Below are 18,379 nucleotides of genomic sequence, written 5' to 3' on the forward strand. Positions count from 1 at the left end.
CTAGCTATAAGGATATCTAGCAGGATGAAGAAAGAATTGGTCTTTGATCCATTTTAATTCCTTGTATGTCTCTCTTTTCTATAGGCTAGATACTTCAATGTTTAGGATATGGATATTCATAGATATCCTTTTCCCTCTTGCATTTATCTCATCAAAAATCTTATGTAAGGGCAGTGCTAGCCTTCAAATTAGCCTAGAAAGGATCTGTTGCACTCAACCCCCTCAAACCAACTGTAACAACCTTTTGGAGATTATAAATAGTTAATATTAAAAGAATTGACTTGGCTTCTATTCTAAGTGATCATCTGTCATTCAAAAAAAGATTCAGTATTTTCAGTAAATACTATTGCCACTAATAAATGCCGCAAAAAAGTAATTACTTTTAGCGGCAATAATGTGGGTCTTTACCGGCACTCACCATAAATGTTGTTAAAAGCTTTAGCGACTTTAGATCTAATGAAATTTAATCAATTGCTAGTAAATGCATTTGCGGCAATACTAAAGGAAATATTTATTGCCACTAAAAGCTTCTTTTGGTGTAGTGTTGGTAGGTGGGAGTATTGTACTAACCACGAACCGAGGATGGCTCACTTCTACTGAGAACTCCACGTGCTTTGAAAAAGATCAACGAGGCCCAACAACACTAGCACACAAATCAATATAACTTATCAATATGGTTATGTGACTTAATGAAGGAAAAATACATGTTATTCAATAATGGTTAAGTAAAAGAACTCTATAATCAAACACATGCCATGCATATATCGGTTTGATCTAAACATTTGATGCGGATAAGTTCTTCCCGACATCTAATTCTAGGATGATTGCCTAATTTGTTTTGGTCAAGGAGACAATGACATTTGTGAACATAGCCTCTTCTTTCGTCATGCCATTGGTATAGATCTCTTTACACTTATGGAACACATTATCCATCAATTCATCAACATCACCAAAATGACTGACAAGCAAAGGTTCAGCAAAAGCTCTCACACATTGTGCCATAATTTCACCAGAAGCATCTAAATGGAGTTCTGAAGTTTCCAAGCAACTAACGGTGAAAGATCCTTCCTTCTCAACTATATACATCACTTCTGCAGGACATGGACAGTATCCAGGAATGTTGAATGAATCCACTTTCTCTTCTTCTACCGAGCCCTGCATTCATTATTCTATTGGGAAAATATCACTGCATATCACTTTAGGTAAATTAATTACCCGTTGTAGCCATTTTTTTTTTTTTACATGCTTTAGCCACTTTTTCTTAGTTTGGTGCCACTGTTGGATTTCTATGTTTGAATTTTATGTTTTTGCTTTTGTTTATTATTAATAAATATCCCACGAAATTTGGTTGCTAAAAAAAACGTTTAAAATGTGTATGAACATTTTTATACATTATTATACACTTTTATATGGTGTAGAAATGTGTATAAACACCTCTTATACATTATGTATAAACACCTCTTGTATGAGTTTGTGTAACATTGTATACTAGTTGAAAGTGTTATGCACCTCTTGTATAATCATGTATATCCAGTGTAAAAGTGTGTATGAACGCCTCTTATACATTATTATACACTTTTATACAAGGTTGATACATAGCTCTTTACCCTGTCAAAGGTGTATAAAGTTATATATTGTTGTATAAAGTTGAATATTCAAGTTGGGCCATAAAATGTTGGACTGTAGGTTTGTAATTTAAAATATGGGCTATGAATATGTAATTTTGACCCATAAATTGTGTATAAGTGAAATTTCCCCTATTTTATTTGAGTTTAACTTTTATATACTAATAATAGGAGTATATAATTTATAAAGCTTCGTAAATTCTTTGTGATTATTCAAGCTCATAACAAACTTAAGAGAGGAAACTAATTAGCCTAGAAGATAAGTAATATATAAGCTTATAAAGATACCTGCTATAACTCGGATATAGGTTGTATGTTCCCAAGCTAATTAAATGGTCGAGCTCATGCATAACTTAAGAAGTTTAGCTAAGTTTGGAGCTGAAGAGGGGTTCATAAAAGGAAAAATTATGCTCTATGTCTACGGTTGAACTGTGGCACATTCCAGATAGAAAGAATAGGTGGAGACTCAGCCAACTGAGGCCACGCGTTCAGAGGTTAATTATCGGGAGAGACCAAGATAAAAGGTGTTTATACACAAATATGGGCTAAATCGGGTATGACCCAAAATATGGTCGACGTGGTCTAAATATTTTCTCCGGTAGCCTTAGAGCGTAATTTTCCCTTTAAAACACTCTAATTATAAAATTTGTATTTTCCATAAATGACATACTTTATATATAGCCACAAAAATGCATAACATATTAAATTATAGGTTTAAGAAGTTTTTATTTCTTTCGTATTATTAGTCAAACAGTTCCATATAAAATAAAACGGAGGGAAAAGTCCAAAAGATATAATGTTTTCATAGTATTTTAAATATATATTCAAATTATGTTAAAATTTTATTTTATGTCCACGATCGCCTGTATATTTTAACAATTTGATATTACCTCTGCAACTAGCTCTTTGAGGGCCCTGGCCAAAGGCTCCAACAAGTAGCGACACCTTTTGCTAAAGTGATCTTCATTTTCTTTGCCCTACATGGTCAATATCATACGTCCACCTTTCACTAATTCTTCCGAGCGATACTTGAGAAAAGTTATAAAATCTCTTTCATATTGCTCATAATATGCTTTATGAGCGCTTGGTGGGCTTGTAGTTGCTGCATAAATATCCCCCTTGTTATTCTCTATTCCATTAGGCACCTATCATAGGTGAATCAAAACGTAGAGTTAGCTTTATATATATATATATATATGATCTTATTGTATATTATTATTTTTTTAGATTTTGTGAAATCATTAACTTTTTAGATAAACGAAAACAATTTAACTTATGGCCGATAGTCATTTTCTTTTTATTTTTCTTTATCTTATCCATAAAATAAATTTAGAAAAATACTTTAGTAACTTTGATACAATAAGGTAAAAGCTGAGTGACTATCCATAAGATAAACTTCACAGAAAGCATAAAAAACCACATATAATAGTCAGTTGAAAAGAACATGAGCAGATCTTGTAAACTGAATTCCGTAATTTCAAATTTATATAGAGTAAATTTGGATTAGTCAGGTTAATGAATTCTGGTTACGATATGGTTTTACAAGAATAAAATTATATGATATATATCAAAATATACCTGAGAAAGCCAGTGGAGACTATAAGAGGAGTGGACAAAATGCAGCCTTTTGGAAGGAAAAAGTCTAGTATAAAATGAACCAGCAACTCCTGTCACAAAACATTTTGGTTGACCAAGTCCATCTTGTCCCATATTTTGTTTCTTCAAATCTTCGTGGATGCGGGCAACAATCGGAATATGGTATTAAAATCATTGCCAGGAAGATCATTCAAGAAAACGTGAAATTCAGGCGATTGTTGGCCATTGTTTTTGCATTCTTCATAAATAGTTTTAATGAGTTGGGAGACTGGCAAGAAAGTGTTAGGTCCAGAGGAACAACCTAAGTCTGCAATGCATATGGTTTCTGGTGAAAGGTTGCGGTAGAGAGCAGATATAGCTTCATCTGTTATTTTTTTTTTTTTTTTTTTTTTTTTGTCATGAGGATCACCTTTTGCTGCACATAATTCAACGTAAATCAAAAGGAAATGAGTTTAACTTTTATGTTGTATTTACTATGTAAAAGAATTTTTACAGAGACAAATTAGAATTTGAACATTATGTATTTAAGTTTAAAGTAACATAACTCATTTGATTTACTATCTAGGTTCGAAGATTATTACACTGGATATGTTGTTGTTGTTATGTACAGAATTTGAGCCAAATACAATAACTTCGGATGAATTCGTAATCCTTGACTACATTCGCCCTTGAACTTTTATGCTATCCGTTCAATTAAATGATAAATTAATTGTAACCAACAATTAAAAATAATGGAAATAGCAATTCAAAAAGCTAAGCAAGTTAATTGTTATAAGCAGAGGCAAACTTAACTTGTAACCTATGAAAAACTGGAACCAGCAATTCGGTTTAAGTAAATCAAGTTAACCGTTATAAGCAGAGTAGAATCTAACCTGTAGCTTATGAAGCCCAATAGCATTAGTACAAATCATGTATATATATTAATACATTCACTACACATATTTGACTATGAATCCAGTTATTATTGTAGATCAACTTGAAATCGCTATAATAACCTATAAAATCAACTCCCGTATCCGTCTCTGGATTACAACATGTTAAAAATCTTTGAGCATAAAATTATCAATATGTATTATAAGTTGAACTCAAGAGAAAATTGTTGTTTATATATAGAAAAATGAAAAAGTTGTGTGGTTATACCTGAAGCAGAGAATTTTTTGCATAGCTATCGTCTCCGGTTCCTCCATTCATGTGAACTTTAGCAATGTCCATCTTTGAATCTTTTCTGTGTTTACGTACGTTATGCACTACTTTCGGCTTAGCGATGTTTCAACGGGGGGATCACTATATATAAATATGTACCTATAGTATTTCCTCGATTTCAATTATGTGACACTGTTCAAATTTTGAGAATCAAACCTTTTAATTTTGACTATGAATTCGGATGGAATCTTTAAGTTTTTTCTAATAAAATTTAAATATTTAAAAAGTATTGTACATCATACTAATTGATAATTCAAAATATTCAAAAGATATATCAAAAAATTAAGTTAAAAAAAATTGTTTGACTTTTAAAATTTGAACTGTGGTTCCACCTAAACTGATACACAAGAAATAGTAGTAATTAATACTTGCAAGTTTTAATAGTTGACCAAGCAAAATCATCGGTTTATTCTATTCGAACCCCCTTTTTATAAATGATTAATTACGATCTCAGCAAATCCGTCACGTGAAGGATCCTTAATAGTCAATAGTCTCGTTATTAAATTCATTTATCACACACATATCCATATACGATTAAATTCCCAAGTAATTTTTCGTCTCTATATACGTGGAGGTTGCCAGGAAAGCAGCAACCTCCATGTGGGGGTTAATTTCTTTATTTGTGTGAATATTATATATATCCTCATATTTCAACATCTTTTCTGCGTTTTTTATTTTTATTTTTATTTTTTTGTTTTGATAAAAAAGTTGTCGAATATTTGGGTAAAATCCTCTTTGGCGGTCAATCCGGAACCCTCTCAATTCCTTAAATAGTCATTGAATTTGTAAAAAAGTCTCGGTAAAGTAATTTTTGAATTTTGGATAATAAAGTCATCAAACTATATTCTTGTTTCCAATAAAGTAAAACAAACCATTTTTGGACATAAGACCCCTTAACCCATTTTTAAATTATAAAATTCATTGCTACGCACAATTTTTCGATACTCCGAAATTCTTGTTTAAATTAATCTTTTTATATTTTAATAATAAAATAGAAATATTCTAACGTATTTTTTCAAGCTATAAGAATAAAATAATATAACCATTCAAACTATAAGTATGCTATAAGGTTTTCTTTGTTATATCAACTTCTTTTGAACTATTTTGATATTTTCCTATTGCTCAAAGCCGGAAGTTAAAGATTTTACTGAATCGAAGCGCTTGGACATAATTGAAACACAAGAGTCATTATATATAATTGTATGATGCATTTACAACATTTGGATAAATTTTCTCAAGGAAAAAACGTGTTGGATAACTACTTTCTAAAAATATAAAATGTCTATATTAATTGTAATCCACTTATTTATATAACTTAAATAATATCAAATATTACAAGTTCATATCCAAGAAAACAGAAATAGTAACTATTTTTTTTTGTATTAAATTTTTTCATATACCAGGGAAAATTATTTACAGTCAGTCAAAAAACATATAGTTAAGCACCGTGCTCAACTCTACTATCATTCAACTGTATCTTTTATTGTCCAATTTAGACACGGTTTTGCAATGTTTTAATTTTTGTCCGAATTAATATTTTCATATTTTGAAAATAAAATAGAAATATTCAAAAGGGTTTTATGATTTAAAAATAAGTTAAGGGGTCTTATGTCCAAAAATAGATTGTTTTACTTTTTTGGAAATGAAGATATAGTTTGATGATCTTATTGTCTAAAAAAAATTCAAAATTTACTTTAGTGAGACTCTTCTACAAATTTCATGATCATTTGAGAAATTAACTCTTAATTTATATAATAGTAGTTATTAAGAGATTTTTTTAATCTGCTTCCATGTGTCTTATGGTTTTAATTTGGGTTTAAAATGTGTACTTTTGCCAACCATGGAATCACAGGCAATAATAAAAGCACAAAAGAATATTAAAAGTCATATTTTTTTATGACAGCTTTGAGAGCAAAGGTCGGTACTTAGGTTGTATATCGTGGGTCCGGAACAAAAATAACCCCAAAAAAAAGATAATGAACGAAAATAACTACATGAAAAAAAGTATTGACAAAAACACATTTTAACGCATGATTTTCATGCGTTAAAGGACTTAACGGAAACGACCCGTTAAGTCCTTTAACGCACTATTTTCATGCGTTATTGACCGTCAATAATTTCAACCCAATAACGCACTATTTTCATGCGTTATTGGATTGTTTTTTTTTTTTTTTTCCTTTCTTTCTTTCTTTCCTTTTACCTTTCTCTCACACTTTTTTACATACTTTAGCTATAGATTAATCATGCTTCGAGACTCAAACGTCAACATTTTATATAGAACCGATATTTTTTTCTGCGTACTATAATGTAGGCTCGATACATCAAGGATACGTAAACGTTCGGATCGTCGTTTTAGGGGTTGAAAAGGTGCCGAAGTAAGTTTTGTTTGAAAAAACTTAGTGTTTTTTCCATACTTTAGCCATAGATTAATCATGCTTCGAGACTCAAACGTCCGCATTTTATATAGAACACGATATTTTTTTTCGTACTATAATGTAGGCTCGATACATCAAGGATACGTAAACGTTCGGATCGTCGTTTTAGGGGTTGAAAAGGTGACCCGAAGTAAGTTTTGTTTGAAAAAACTTAGTGTTTTTTACATACTTTAGCCATAGATTAATCATGCTTCGAGACTAAACGTCAACATTTTATATAGAACCTGATATTTTTTTTTGCGTACTATAATGTAGGCTCGATACATCAAGGATACGTAAACGTTCGGATCGTCGTTTTAGGGGTTGAAAAGGTGTCCGAAGTAAGTTTTGTTTGAAAAAACTTAGTGTTTTTTCCATACTTTAGCCATAGATTAATCATGCTTCGAGACTCCGAAACGTCAGCATTTTATATAGAACCGATATTTTTTTTCGCGTACTATAATGTAGGCTCGATACATCAAGGATACGTAAACGTTCGGATCGTCGTTTTGTGGGTTGAAAAAGGTGCAATTCGAAGTAAGTTTTGTTTGAAAAAACTTAGTGTTTTTTACCTACTTTAGCCATAGATTAATCATGCTTCGAGACTCCGAAACGTCAACATTTTATATAGAACCTGATATTTTTTTCTGCGTACTATAATGTAGGCTCGATACATCAAGGATACGTAAACGTTCGGATCGTCGTTTTAGGGGTTGAAAAGGTGCCCGAAGTAAGTTTTGTTTGAAAAAAAACTTAATGTTTTTTACATACTTTAACCATAGATTAATCATGCTTGAGACTCGAAACGTCGGCATTTTATATAGAACCCGATATTTTTTTCTCGTACTATAATGTAGGCTCGATACATCAAGGATACGTAAACGTTCGGATCGTCGTTTTAGGGGTTGAAAAGGTGCCCGAAGTAAGTTTCGTTTGAAAAAACTTAGTGTTTTTTCCATACTTTAGCCATAGATTAATCATGCTTCGAGACTCGAAACGTCAACATTTTATATAGAACTCGATATTTTTTTCTGCGTACTATAATGTAGGCTCGATACATCAAGGATACGTAAACGTTCGGATCGTCGTTTTAGGGGTTGAAAAGGTGCCCGAAGTAAGTTTTGTTTGAAAAAACTTAGTGTTTTTTCCATACTTTAGCCATAGATTATGTATACGTTTGAAAAAACGTATACGTATCCTTGATGTATCGAGCCTACATTATAGTAAGCAGAAAAAAATATCAGGTTCTATATAAAATGTTGACGTTTCGGAGTCTCGAAGCATGATTAATCTATGGCTAAAGTAGGTAAAAAAACACTAAGTTTTTTCAAACAAAACTTACTTCGGGCACCTTTTTCAACCCCTAAAACGACGATCCGAACGTTTACGTATCCTTGATGTATCGAGCCTACATTATAGTACGAAAAAAAATATCGTGTTCTATATAAAATGTTGACGTTTCGAGTCTCGAAGCATGATTAATCTATGGCTAAAGTATGTAAAAAACACTAAGTTTTTTCAAACAAAACTTACTTCGGGCACCTTTTCAACCCCTAAAACGACGATCCGAACGTTTACGTATCCTTGATGTATCGAGCCTACATTATAGTACGTAAAAAATATAGTTCTATATAAAATGCCGACGTTTCGAGTCTCGAAGCATGATTAATCTATGGCTAAAGTAGGTAAAAAACACTAAGTTTTTTCAAACAAAACTTACTTCGGGCACCTTTTCAACCCCTAAAACGACGATCCGAATGTATCGAGCCTACATTATAGTACGCAGAAAAAAATATCAGGTTCTATATAAAATGCTGACGTTTCGGAGTCTCGAAGCATGATTAATCTATGGTTAAAGTATGTAAAAAACATTAAGTTTTTTCAAACAAAACTTACTTCGGGCACCTTTTCAACCCCTAAAACGACGATCCGAACGTTTACGTATCCTTGATGTATCGAGCCTACATTATAGTACACAGAAAAAAATATCATGTTCTATATAAAATGTTGCGTTTCGAGTCTCGAAGCATGATTAATCTATGGCTAAAGTAGGTAAAAAACACTAAGTTTTTTCAAACAAAACTTACTTCGGGCACCTTTTTCAACCCCTAAAACGACTATCCGAACGTTTACGTATCCTTGATGTATCGAGCCTACATTATAGTTCGTTAAAAAAAATATCGTGTTCTATATAAAATGTTGACGTTTTGAGTCTCGAAGCATGATTAATCTATGGCTAAAGTAGGTAAAAAACACTAAGTTTTTTCAAACAAAACTTACTTCGGGCACCTTTTTCAACCCCTAAAACGACGATCCGAACGTTTACGTATCCTTGATGTATCGAGCCTACATTATAGTACGTAAAAAAAATCGGTTCTATATAAAATGTTGACGTTTCGGAGTCTCGAAGCATGATTAATCTATGGCTAAAGTATGTAAAAAACACTAAGTTTTTTCAAACAAAACTTACTGGCACCTTTTCAACCCCTAAAACGACGATCCGAACGTTTACGTATCCTTGATGTATCGAGCCTACATTATAGTACGCAGTAAAAAAAATATCGTGTTCTATATAAAATGTTGACGTTTTGAGTCTCGAAGCATGATTAATCTATGGCTAAAGTATGTAAAAAAACACTAAGTTTTTTCAAACAAAACTTACTTCGGGCACCTTTTCAACCCCTAAAACGACGATCCGAACGTTTACGTATCCTTGATGTATCGAGCCTACATTATAGTACGCAGAAAAAAATATCAAAGTTCTTTATAAAATGTTAACGTTTGAGTCTCGAAGCATGATTAATCTATGGCTAAAGTATGTAAAAAACACTAAGTTTTTTCAAACAAAACTTACTTCGGCACCTTTTCAACCCCTAAAACGACGATCCGAACGTTTACGTATCCTTGATGTATCGAGCCTACATTATAGTACGCAAAAAAAAAAATATCAAAGTTCTATATAAAATGTTAACGTTTCGGAGTCTCGAAGCATGATTAATCTATGGCTAAAGTATGTAAAAAACACTAAGTTTTTTCAAACAAAACTTACTTCGGCACCTTTTCAAACCCTAAAACGACGATCCGAACGTTTACGTATCCTTGATGTATCGAGCCTACATTATAGCACGCAGAAAAAATATCAGGTTCTATATAAAATGCTGACGTTTCGGAGTCTCGAAGCATGATTAATCTATGGTTAAAGTATGTAAAAAACATTAAGTTTTTTCAAACAAAACTTACTTCGGGCACCTTTTCAACCCCTAAAACGACGATCCGAACGTTTACGTATCCTTGATGTATCGAGCCTACATTATAGTACGCAGAAAAAAATATCAGGTTCTATATAAAATGTTGACGTTTCGGAGTCTCGAAGCATGATTAATCTATAGCTAAAGTATGTAAAAAAGTGTGAAAGAAAGGAAAAAGGAAAGAAAGAAAGAAAGAAAAAAAAAAAAAAAAAAAAAAACACAATCCAATAACGCATGAAAATAGTGCGTTATTGGGTTGAAATTATTGACAAAATTCAATAACGCATGAAAATAGTGCGTTAAAGGACTTAACGGTCCGTCTCTCCGTTAAGTCCTTTAACGCATGAAAATCATGCGTTAAAGGTACTTTTGTACCTGTTTTTTTTCCTGGGTTATTTTTCGTTCATACCCTTTTTTTTTGGGTTATTTTTGTTCCGGACCCGTATATCGTAGATTTTCATTGAAAAGAAAATAAAATAGAAAGAATTGATCCTTAATCACAGACATTTCATTTCATTTCATTTATTCATTATCATAATCTCTAAAAAGATAAGGCTAGATGTTATTATTATTATTATTGAAAAATCCTACAGAAAAAAGTTGGAATTCTCGTAGCTTGAGGTGTCTCAAGGATACTGTCTTAAGGATATTTCACCTATAAAGATATATCCTCAGAATTCAACAGTTAAATTTTTCTAATATAAATTAGGAGAAAAAACAACAAAGATTCAATAGGAAAGAGAACTCAACATAATGTAATATGAGACAAAGAATTTGTCATGATATTTTTTCACTTATCTAAAAGTGAAGCGAAAGGAAATTATATAAGCGATAAAACTGGCAGAGGATAAAGTACAGATAGGAAGAGGAACGTCCTGGTATTAAAGAATAATAAAAGCCATAAAAGCTGTTCAACGGTTAATCAAAGATCTATTACAAATGCATAAGAGACATTAAAAATATATTACTCCCACCGGTTCAAAAAGAGTATTGTCTGCCTAGTCATTTGTCACCCATTAAGGAAATACTAATTTCTAAGCAAAAACAGGTAATTTAATTAAATTACTTCTAATTAAATAGGTATTAAGATAGGATAATTTAAATAATATACAATTCAGTATAAAATATTACATCCACGTAGCCATATTTCAACTTACATCTGCATAGCCAATCTTTTTTTTTTTTTTGTAACAATGTTCTACACACGATATACAACATTATACACTTACTGTAAATAATGTATAAACAATTTATAAACATTGTATAATAATGTGTAAAAGGGTTATTTCGGGTAATATTAGAAATATGGGCCATTTTGGGTAAATAGTTTCTCCAAATAGACATGCCAGTGTTATTTTCTCTATTTGGATTTCATCACTTAGCACGTAATAAGGGTAAATCTGAAAAAATGAGGTTAATTCTTTCTTGATTTGTTAGTGTATACACTTTTTGAACAAAAAAATAAAGGCTAAGTGGACACTCATTTTTAACACAGAGAGTACTATAAAAGTGGCTATTAATATAGTAGAGAAAAAACAATGTGTTATAACTTAATCTTTTTGAGATATATATAAAAATTACAGTATAATTTTTCCAACAATTACATGACGAACGACTGAAATTTCAAACGTAGGAAATGACTAAGGGGAACACACACACACACACACGACGCATATATGGATTGCATGCCCTAGTTTGTTTTGGCCAAGGATACACTGATATTTACGAACATATTCTTCTCTTTCGCCATGCTATCACTGTCAATTATCTCTTTGTATTTGTGGCGACATATTGTACTTCTCATCATCAGATGAATTCCTACGCATTTCTGAAGTTTCCCAGACATCAATGGTGAAAGATCCCTCTTTCTCAACTATGTATATATATGTTACTTCCGCGGGAGACGGGTTGTATAGAGGAATATTAAAGGAATTCACTTTCTCTTCTTTTATTGATCCCTGCAGCATAAAATAATCATATAATATTATTCGATCACCTAAAGAATTAAATCAACAGAGAAAACTATCTACGATATTAATTAGGAGTAATTAACAGTACTCCCCCCGTTCTAATTTAAGTGTCTTACTTTTCCTTTTGGTCTGTTTCAAAAAGAGTATTTCTTTCTATATTTAATAAGTTAACAATTCAAACATCATACATGGCAAATTTAAAATCACAAAATTTAAATAACATTTTAGTATACTACGCACATTTTTAATTTTAGTATCACGAGATTCAAAAGTCTCTTTTTCTTTCTTAAATTGTATGCCAAGCCAAACTTAAACACTCAAATTAGAACGGGGGCATAATAATTTAACTGTCTCTTTTCGTTTTCCCTTTGAATACTTTTCTTGTTTCAATGTATGGATTGATCTATTTCAATTGAAAGCATACATACGTACACCTCCATTTTTGCCATTATCGGCAAAATGACGCAGGACAGAGAGCATGCGGCGCAGCTTAGGGTTTGTAGAAACCCCTTCTACAAAAATGAGACCCTTTGGGGTCTGTTTGGTGGCTTATAGCCGAGATGGGCCTGGTCTGGTCCTATCTGGACTGGACTAGCCATAAAAAAAATTAAAAAAAAAAAAAAGAAAAAAAAAAAAAAGAAAAGGGGCTGCCCTATTGTATATATACATATACACGATATACATATATATAAATGTATATCCATGTATATGTATGTGTATATATGCCTAGGACAACATGTTGTTTAATAAATGGCCAAAATTTAAAAAGTCAATTAATTAAACCTTTCAATTATGACCAAGTTAAAACTAATTAATCATTTTAAAGACACGGCGAATAGCATAAAAGGACTTAAATTGCAAACATAGTCTTAATTGATCTAAACCATGAAATTGGTTATTTCAATTATGACCATAATTAAATAACAATTGATTTTTTCAATTGTAGCCACAACTAATCACATAATAAGCTATTTTCAAATATAACCTCAATTACACATCTAATTAATTATGATTAATTAAAAATTGCAAATGCAAATTAATTATGCAAAAAATTAGAAATTGAAAGGTAAAATGATTATTTATTTAATTAATCAAATTTCTTGAATTAAACAGAGTAAAATATTTGATAATTTGATACTTGATAAATTGGACAATTAATTGAATAATTGTTTTAAGTTATTTTCTGATTAAACTTGACAAATACTTTAATATTAATAGTAAAATATGTAAATTGTTTTCAAATGACTTACAAAATATATTTCAAGTTATTTTTCCAAACGAAATGGCAAAATATTATCAAAATAATTTTGCATAATTAGATTTAAAAAATACATATTTCACTCCGTTTGAGATCCAAGAACTGTGGGCAATTAAATAAAATTATTGGAGGTCAAAATTAGGTGTCAACAATAGCCAATGTAGAGATTTTTTACAACAATATGGAATCATACACCAAAGTAGTTGTGTCCATACAACACAAAAAAATGGTAGAGTAAAGAGGAAGCATAAATCTTATTTTCTGACAATTGTTGATGATCATATTAGATATACTTGGATTTATCTCAATTCAAATCTGAAGTCATAGTAGTTCTGAAAATATTTCTATCTATGTTCCAAAATCAGTTTAATGGCCCTATTAAAACTATAAGATCAGATAATGGAACTGAGTTCATTAATAGCCAATGTAGAGATTTTTTACAACAATATGGAATCATACACCAAAGTAGTTGTGTCCATACACCACAACAAAATGGTAGAGTAGAGAGGAAGCATAGACACATTTTGGAGACTGCAAGGGCTTTGAGGTTTCAAGCTAACATTCCCATTAGGTTCTGGGGATTATGTGTCAAAGGAGAAACTTACCTGATAAACAGATTGCCATCTAGTGTTTTACATGGTCACACACCTTATGATATGTTGCACAAGAAAAGGAATGCAATTGCTCATTTGAGAGTATTTGGCTACTTGTGCTATGCAACCAATTTGGTAAAGGGAGACAAGTCTACGTAAAAGAGCCAAGGAAGCTATTTTAATAGGATACTCAGGAACACAAAAGGGATACTTACTATTTGACATTGCTACTAACACTTTTTTTGTCAGCAGGGATGTCACATTGAAGGAATCAGTCTTTCCTTTTAAAAAATTGAACAATGCAGTGAATCGGGAAGATAGTGCAACATGAAGCATTCAAACTTAGTAGAGGAACAACAATCTCCCCTAATGTACATGACTATACCACAACAATCACAACCCGCACTACAAAAAAGTGGGTAATTTGCTGGAGGTTGAAAGTTGTAATTCGCGGAGGTTTTAGCCTCTTCTAGCAACTAGTGGAGGCTAAAACCTTCGCGAATTGCAACTTTCAACCTCCGCAAATTACCCCTTTTTTTTGTAGTGCCGGTTCAAACACTGATGCAAATATGGAAGAAGGAGAAGCATCTGATCAAAGCACTGATGCAGATATAGAGGAAAGAGCAGTACACTCTAATCAAAGTGCTGAGGATGATGTGACAAATGATGCAACACTCAACTCAGCTGAACCTACAACTGGTGCATCAAGAGAGCAACATGATGATGCAATCACAAATAATGCCGATAAAGGACCTGTAATGTTATAGCCCGTATTTCGTACGTTCGGATAATTCGAGATAGTTGCAAGAAGTTAAGGGCAAAGCTATGTCGCGATCTTGTTTAATGCGCAAGTTGCTTATAAATATTGTTGTCATGGAATATTAAGGGCAAACTTGGAAATTGAAAATTTTTATTAGTTCATGACTTCTTGGAAAAATCAAGTGGCCGTGGGACCCACCCATGGATGGCCAATTGCTGCAAGCCATGAAAGGGGTGTATGTGTCCATTTTATATTTGTAGGGGTCAAATGCATACATGGAGAAAGATGACCATGCAAAGTACCAAGTCATCTTTGTGACTTAAGGAAATTTCTAGAAATTTGAAGAAATTTGGAGGGAAAAGAAAAAAAAAAAAAAAAAAGGAGGGGCACATGACCGGCCATGTGCCCATGTATATATATATATATGAGTCATGAAAAAGAACAAGACAACTTATCATTTTAACTTCAAGAAAATTCAAGAAGTTTGGAGAGAAAGAAAGAAAGAGAGAGAGAGCAACCATTCGGCCAAGCAAGCTGGCCGAAGATGGTCCCTTAAGTTTGATGGTGAAAAATAATTTTTCCTTGCCTTCCTACTAATTAGAAGGTCCTTGTTAACATGAGCTAGTTGTTGGAGCAAGCAAGGCATCCGTTTGTACGATTCATGTCAAGTCTAGAAGAGGAGGTAAAGGAACAAGGTATGATTCAATCTTATTTTTCATGTGTGATGAATGGTTTGTGTATGTCGTGAAGTGTGGAAATGAATGAAAACCATGAAAATAGAGAAGTTGGAGTGTGGCCGTGTGGGTGCATGTGTGTGGCCGTGTAGTGTGTGTTGTGTTGGAGTAAGGGATTAATTGTATTCAACATGTTTGTGTGTTGTTGTAATGTGTAGAAAATGAATGAAATTCATTAGATTATGTATGTTGATGTTAGGCCGTAACCAAGGGTTATTTGGTGTGTAATGAATGAACTAATGTTATCTAGTGTTTTGGGTTGTCGTCGCTATGAATTCTATGGCGTAAAATGAAGGTTTGATGACTCAAAGGGAAATCGTAATTGTGTGGGCTGATTTGAGAGTTAATGTGATCTTAATATAGTTTCTTGAATTTGTGAAGAATAATGTTGTTGATATATGGAATTGTTGAAGTAGTATGTTGATTAAATTGTTAGAATGTACTTTGGGTTGGTTATTGAAATTGTTAGTATGATTATTGGCATTATTGTGGATGGTTTGGTGGGTTGAATTCCGGATTGTTGTTGATTGAAATTGCCCAAGTTGAACTTGGTGGGATGGAGTATTTACGGGGGAGATGCTGTCGAAATTTCGGTAGGCAAGTGTTACCTTAAGATTCAACTTCTAAATGCTCTAATTGACGTTTGGTAAATGTGACCAAATTGTAGATTTTGGCGAACTTGGAATGAATTTGGAGTAGCGAAGAGGCGGAAAAGGTATGTAAGGTTTCACCTTCCTTTCTTGGCATGTCTTAGACGTAGTAGGTTTGGACACGGGCCTCGGGGACAATTCCTTTCCTAGAAATCCGAGATTGAAATTAACCCTTTTTCATTCAATAGAATTGAATTAATATTTTGCATAAAATGTTGGAAAGTTACCTAAACATCTAGAACTCGCACAAATACCCGACTACCTTAAAACTCTCATAAGTGACGTCTTGGAATGTAACATATGTAAATTATGTACGCCACCTCATTTGACTTGAGGTGGGCCCACTGTTCTCGGATTTTCTTTATTGCTCCGTTTATCAAACGGTAAGTATTGTAACTATTCTAAATGAGAATATTTCTATGATGATAATGATAGCGATGATGTAAGGAAGAGGATATGTCTATGATAAGTATGATAAGAATGATTCCATGACTAAGAGCCTTAAGTCAAGAATCCAATGCGAGTATGAAAGCGTTAAACTAGTTCTTGATCTTTGATTCTATTTCTTAGTTATGATACTATTTTCTAAAGATTTCAAGGCATACAAATTAACGTTTATGATGTCCATGATTTCATTCCGTGTTTTCTTTTAATGTTACTTTCCGTTGATGGTCTCGCCTTACGATAGTCGTTCCTCCATGCGAGACAGACGACCCTGGTTATTCCATAATGTAATCGGAGGTTTCCGACCTTATGTCACTCCGATGGATACATGACTTTCTTTGGGCTCTCTCCGCATGCTTATATGATATATGTATATGAGATATGTATACGCACGTGGGGTGGGGGAAGGGATACATGGGGATATGGGAAGGAAACATGTTTCATTGCCACCGGTCACTGGTTTATCATCCCGGACGCGGGATGGACGCGGGATTTATGGGCGAGCGCGGAGTAATTCGGAGCAACGTGGGAGAGCGACGCTGTTCGGTGCTATGATACTACATGATATACTATGACTTGATATGATATAACACGATATGATATGTTATGATACGATACTATATGTTAAGACATGATATGACATAAGTTCTATTTTCTATGTCTATGAAAGAAAAGTTTTCTTTTCCTAAAAAGGAAAGACAAGCATGCATGGTATCCAGCCAAAAAGGCATTCACATGTACAGGTTATCCTCTTATCTCATCACATGTTCTATGATCCCATGGTATTGTTGTTCATACTTATATTCCCGTTTGTATTATTTTTCATGCCTTACATACTCAACATTGCTTAATCGACCCCTCTTCTTCGGGGTTGCGTTTCATGCCACGCTTGTACACTCGTACAAGTAAGAGCTATTGCAGAAGACGTTCCGGCAAGTTGGTAGACTCCATTTGTACCCGGAGTGCTTTGCCGAGTCGATTATATGTCTTTGTGCAGTTTGTTCGAAGTAGAGACTTTGCGACAAGAGTCGTGAGTCAGAGTGTCACTTTGAGAGTGGGTCCATTAGCTAAAATATATTTTTATTACGCATTATGTTACATTCCTTACGCTTTGTTCGTGTTTAAATTGAGAAACGACAAAAAGAAATTTTGAGAATTTTACTATGTATTTTGCCTTTATTTGATCTAAGCATCCAAAGAGTATATGTGAGTAATAAGAGTATGTCGTGGCTCCGAATATGGGGTCGGGTGCCCATCACACCCTAACTTTATTAGGGTGTGACATGTAACCACACATGTACTAGATGAAGCACCAGGCAGCTCCACCAATGTACCATCATACACAAGAAAATCCCAAAGAGCCCATTTGGATGAAGGACTATGTCACTCAAAAGAAAGGAAGCACCAGTTTGTATCCTATAGCAAACTATTTGTCATATGACGAGGATTCTCCTAAGTACCAAATCTATTTAGCCAAATTCTCAAGTTCAACAGAACCACAACACTTCAGAGATGCAACTAAGGATCAAAGATGGATTGATGCTATAAAACAAGAAGTACAGGCCCTGGAGGAGAACAAGACATAGGAAGTAGTTAACCTACCCAGAGGGAAGAATACAGTTGGATCCAAGTGGATATATAAGATCAAATATAAAGCAAATGATGAAATTGAAAGATTCAAGGCAAGACTAATAGCCAAGGTCTATAGTCAAAGAGAAGGCTTGGACTATCATGATACATTCTCACCAGTTGCCAAGATGGTGGCAGTGAGATCTGTTATAGCATTAGATGCTTCTAGAGGATGGAACATGTTCCAGATGGATGTGTGCAATGCCTTCCTTCAAGGTAATCCTGAGAAAGAAGTGTACATGGAAATGCTAAAAG

General features: G+C 33.1%; 1 pseudogene; it reads right to left on the minus strand.

Moving 5' to 3' along the window:
• Positions 1-714: 714 nt before the first annotated feature.
• Positions 715-4,468, minus strand: LOC132066883 (S-adenosyl-L-methionine:benzoic acid/salicylic acid carboxyl methyltransferase 3-like; annotated as a pseudogene).
• Positions 4,469-18,379: the final 13,911 nt, after the last annotated feature.

This window comes from Lycium ferocissimum, chromosome 8 (genome assembly GCF_029784015.1).
Source record: "Lycium ferocissimum isolate CSIRO_LF1 chromosome 8, AGI_CSIRO_Lferr_CH_V1, whole genome shotgun sequence".
NCBI lineage: Eukaryota > Viridiplantae > Streptophyta > Magnoliopsida > Solanales > Solanaceae > Lycium > Lycium ferocissimum.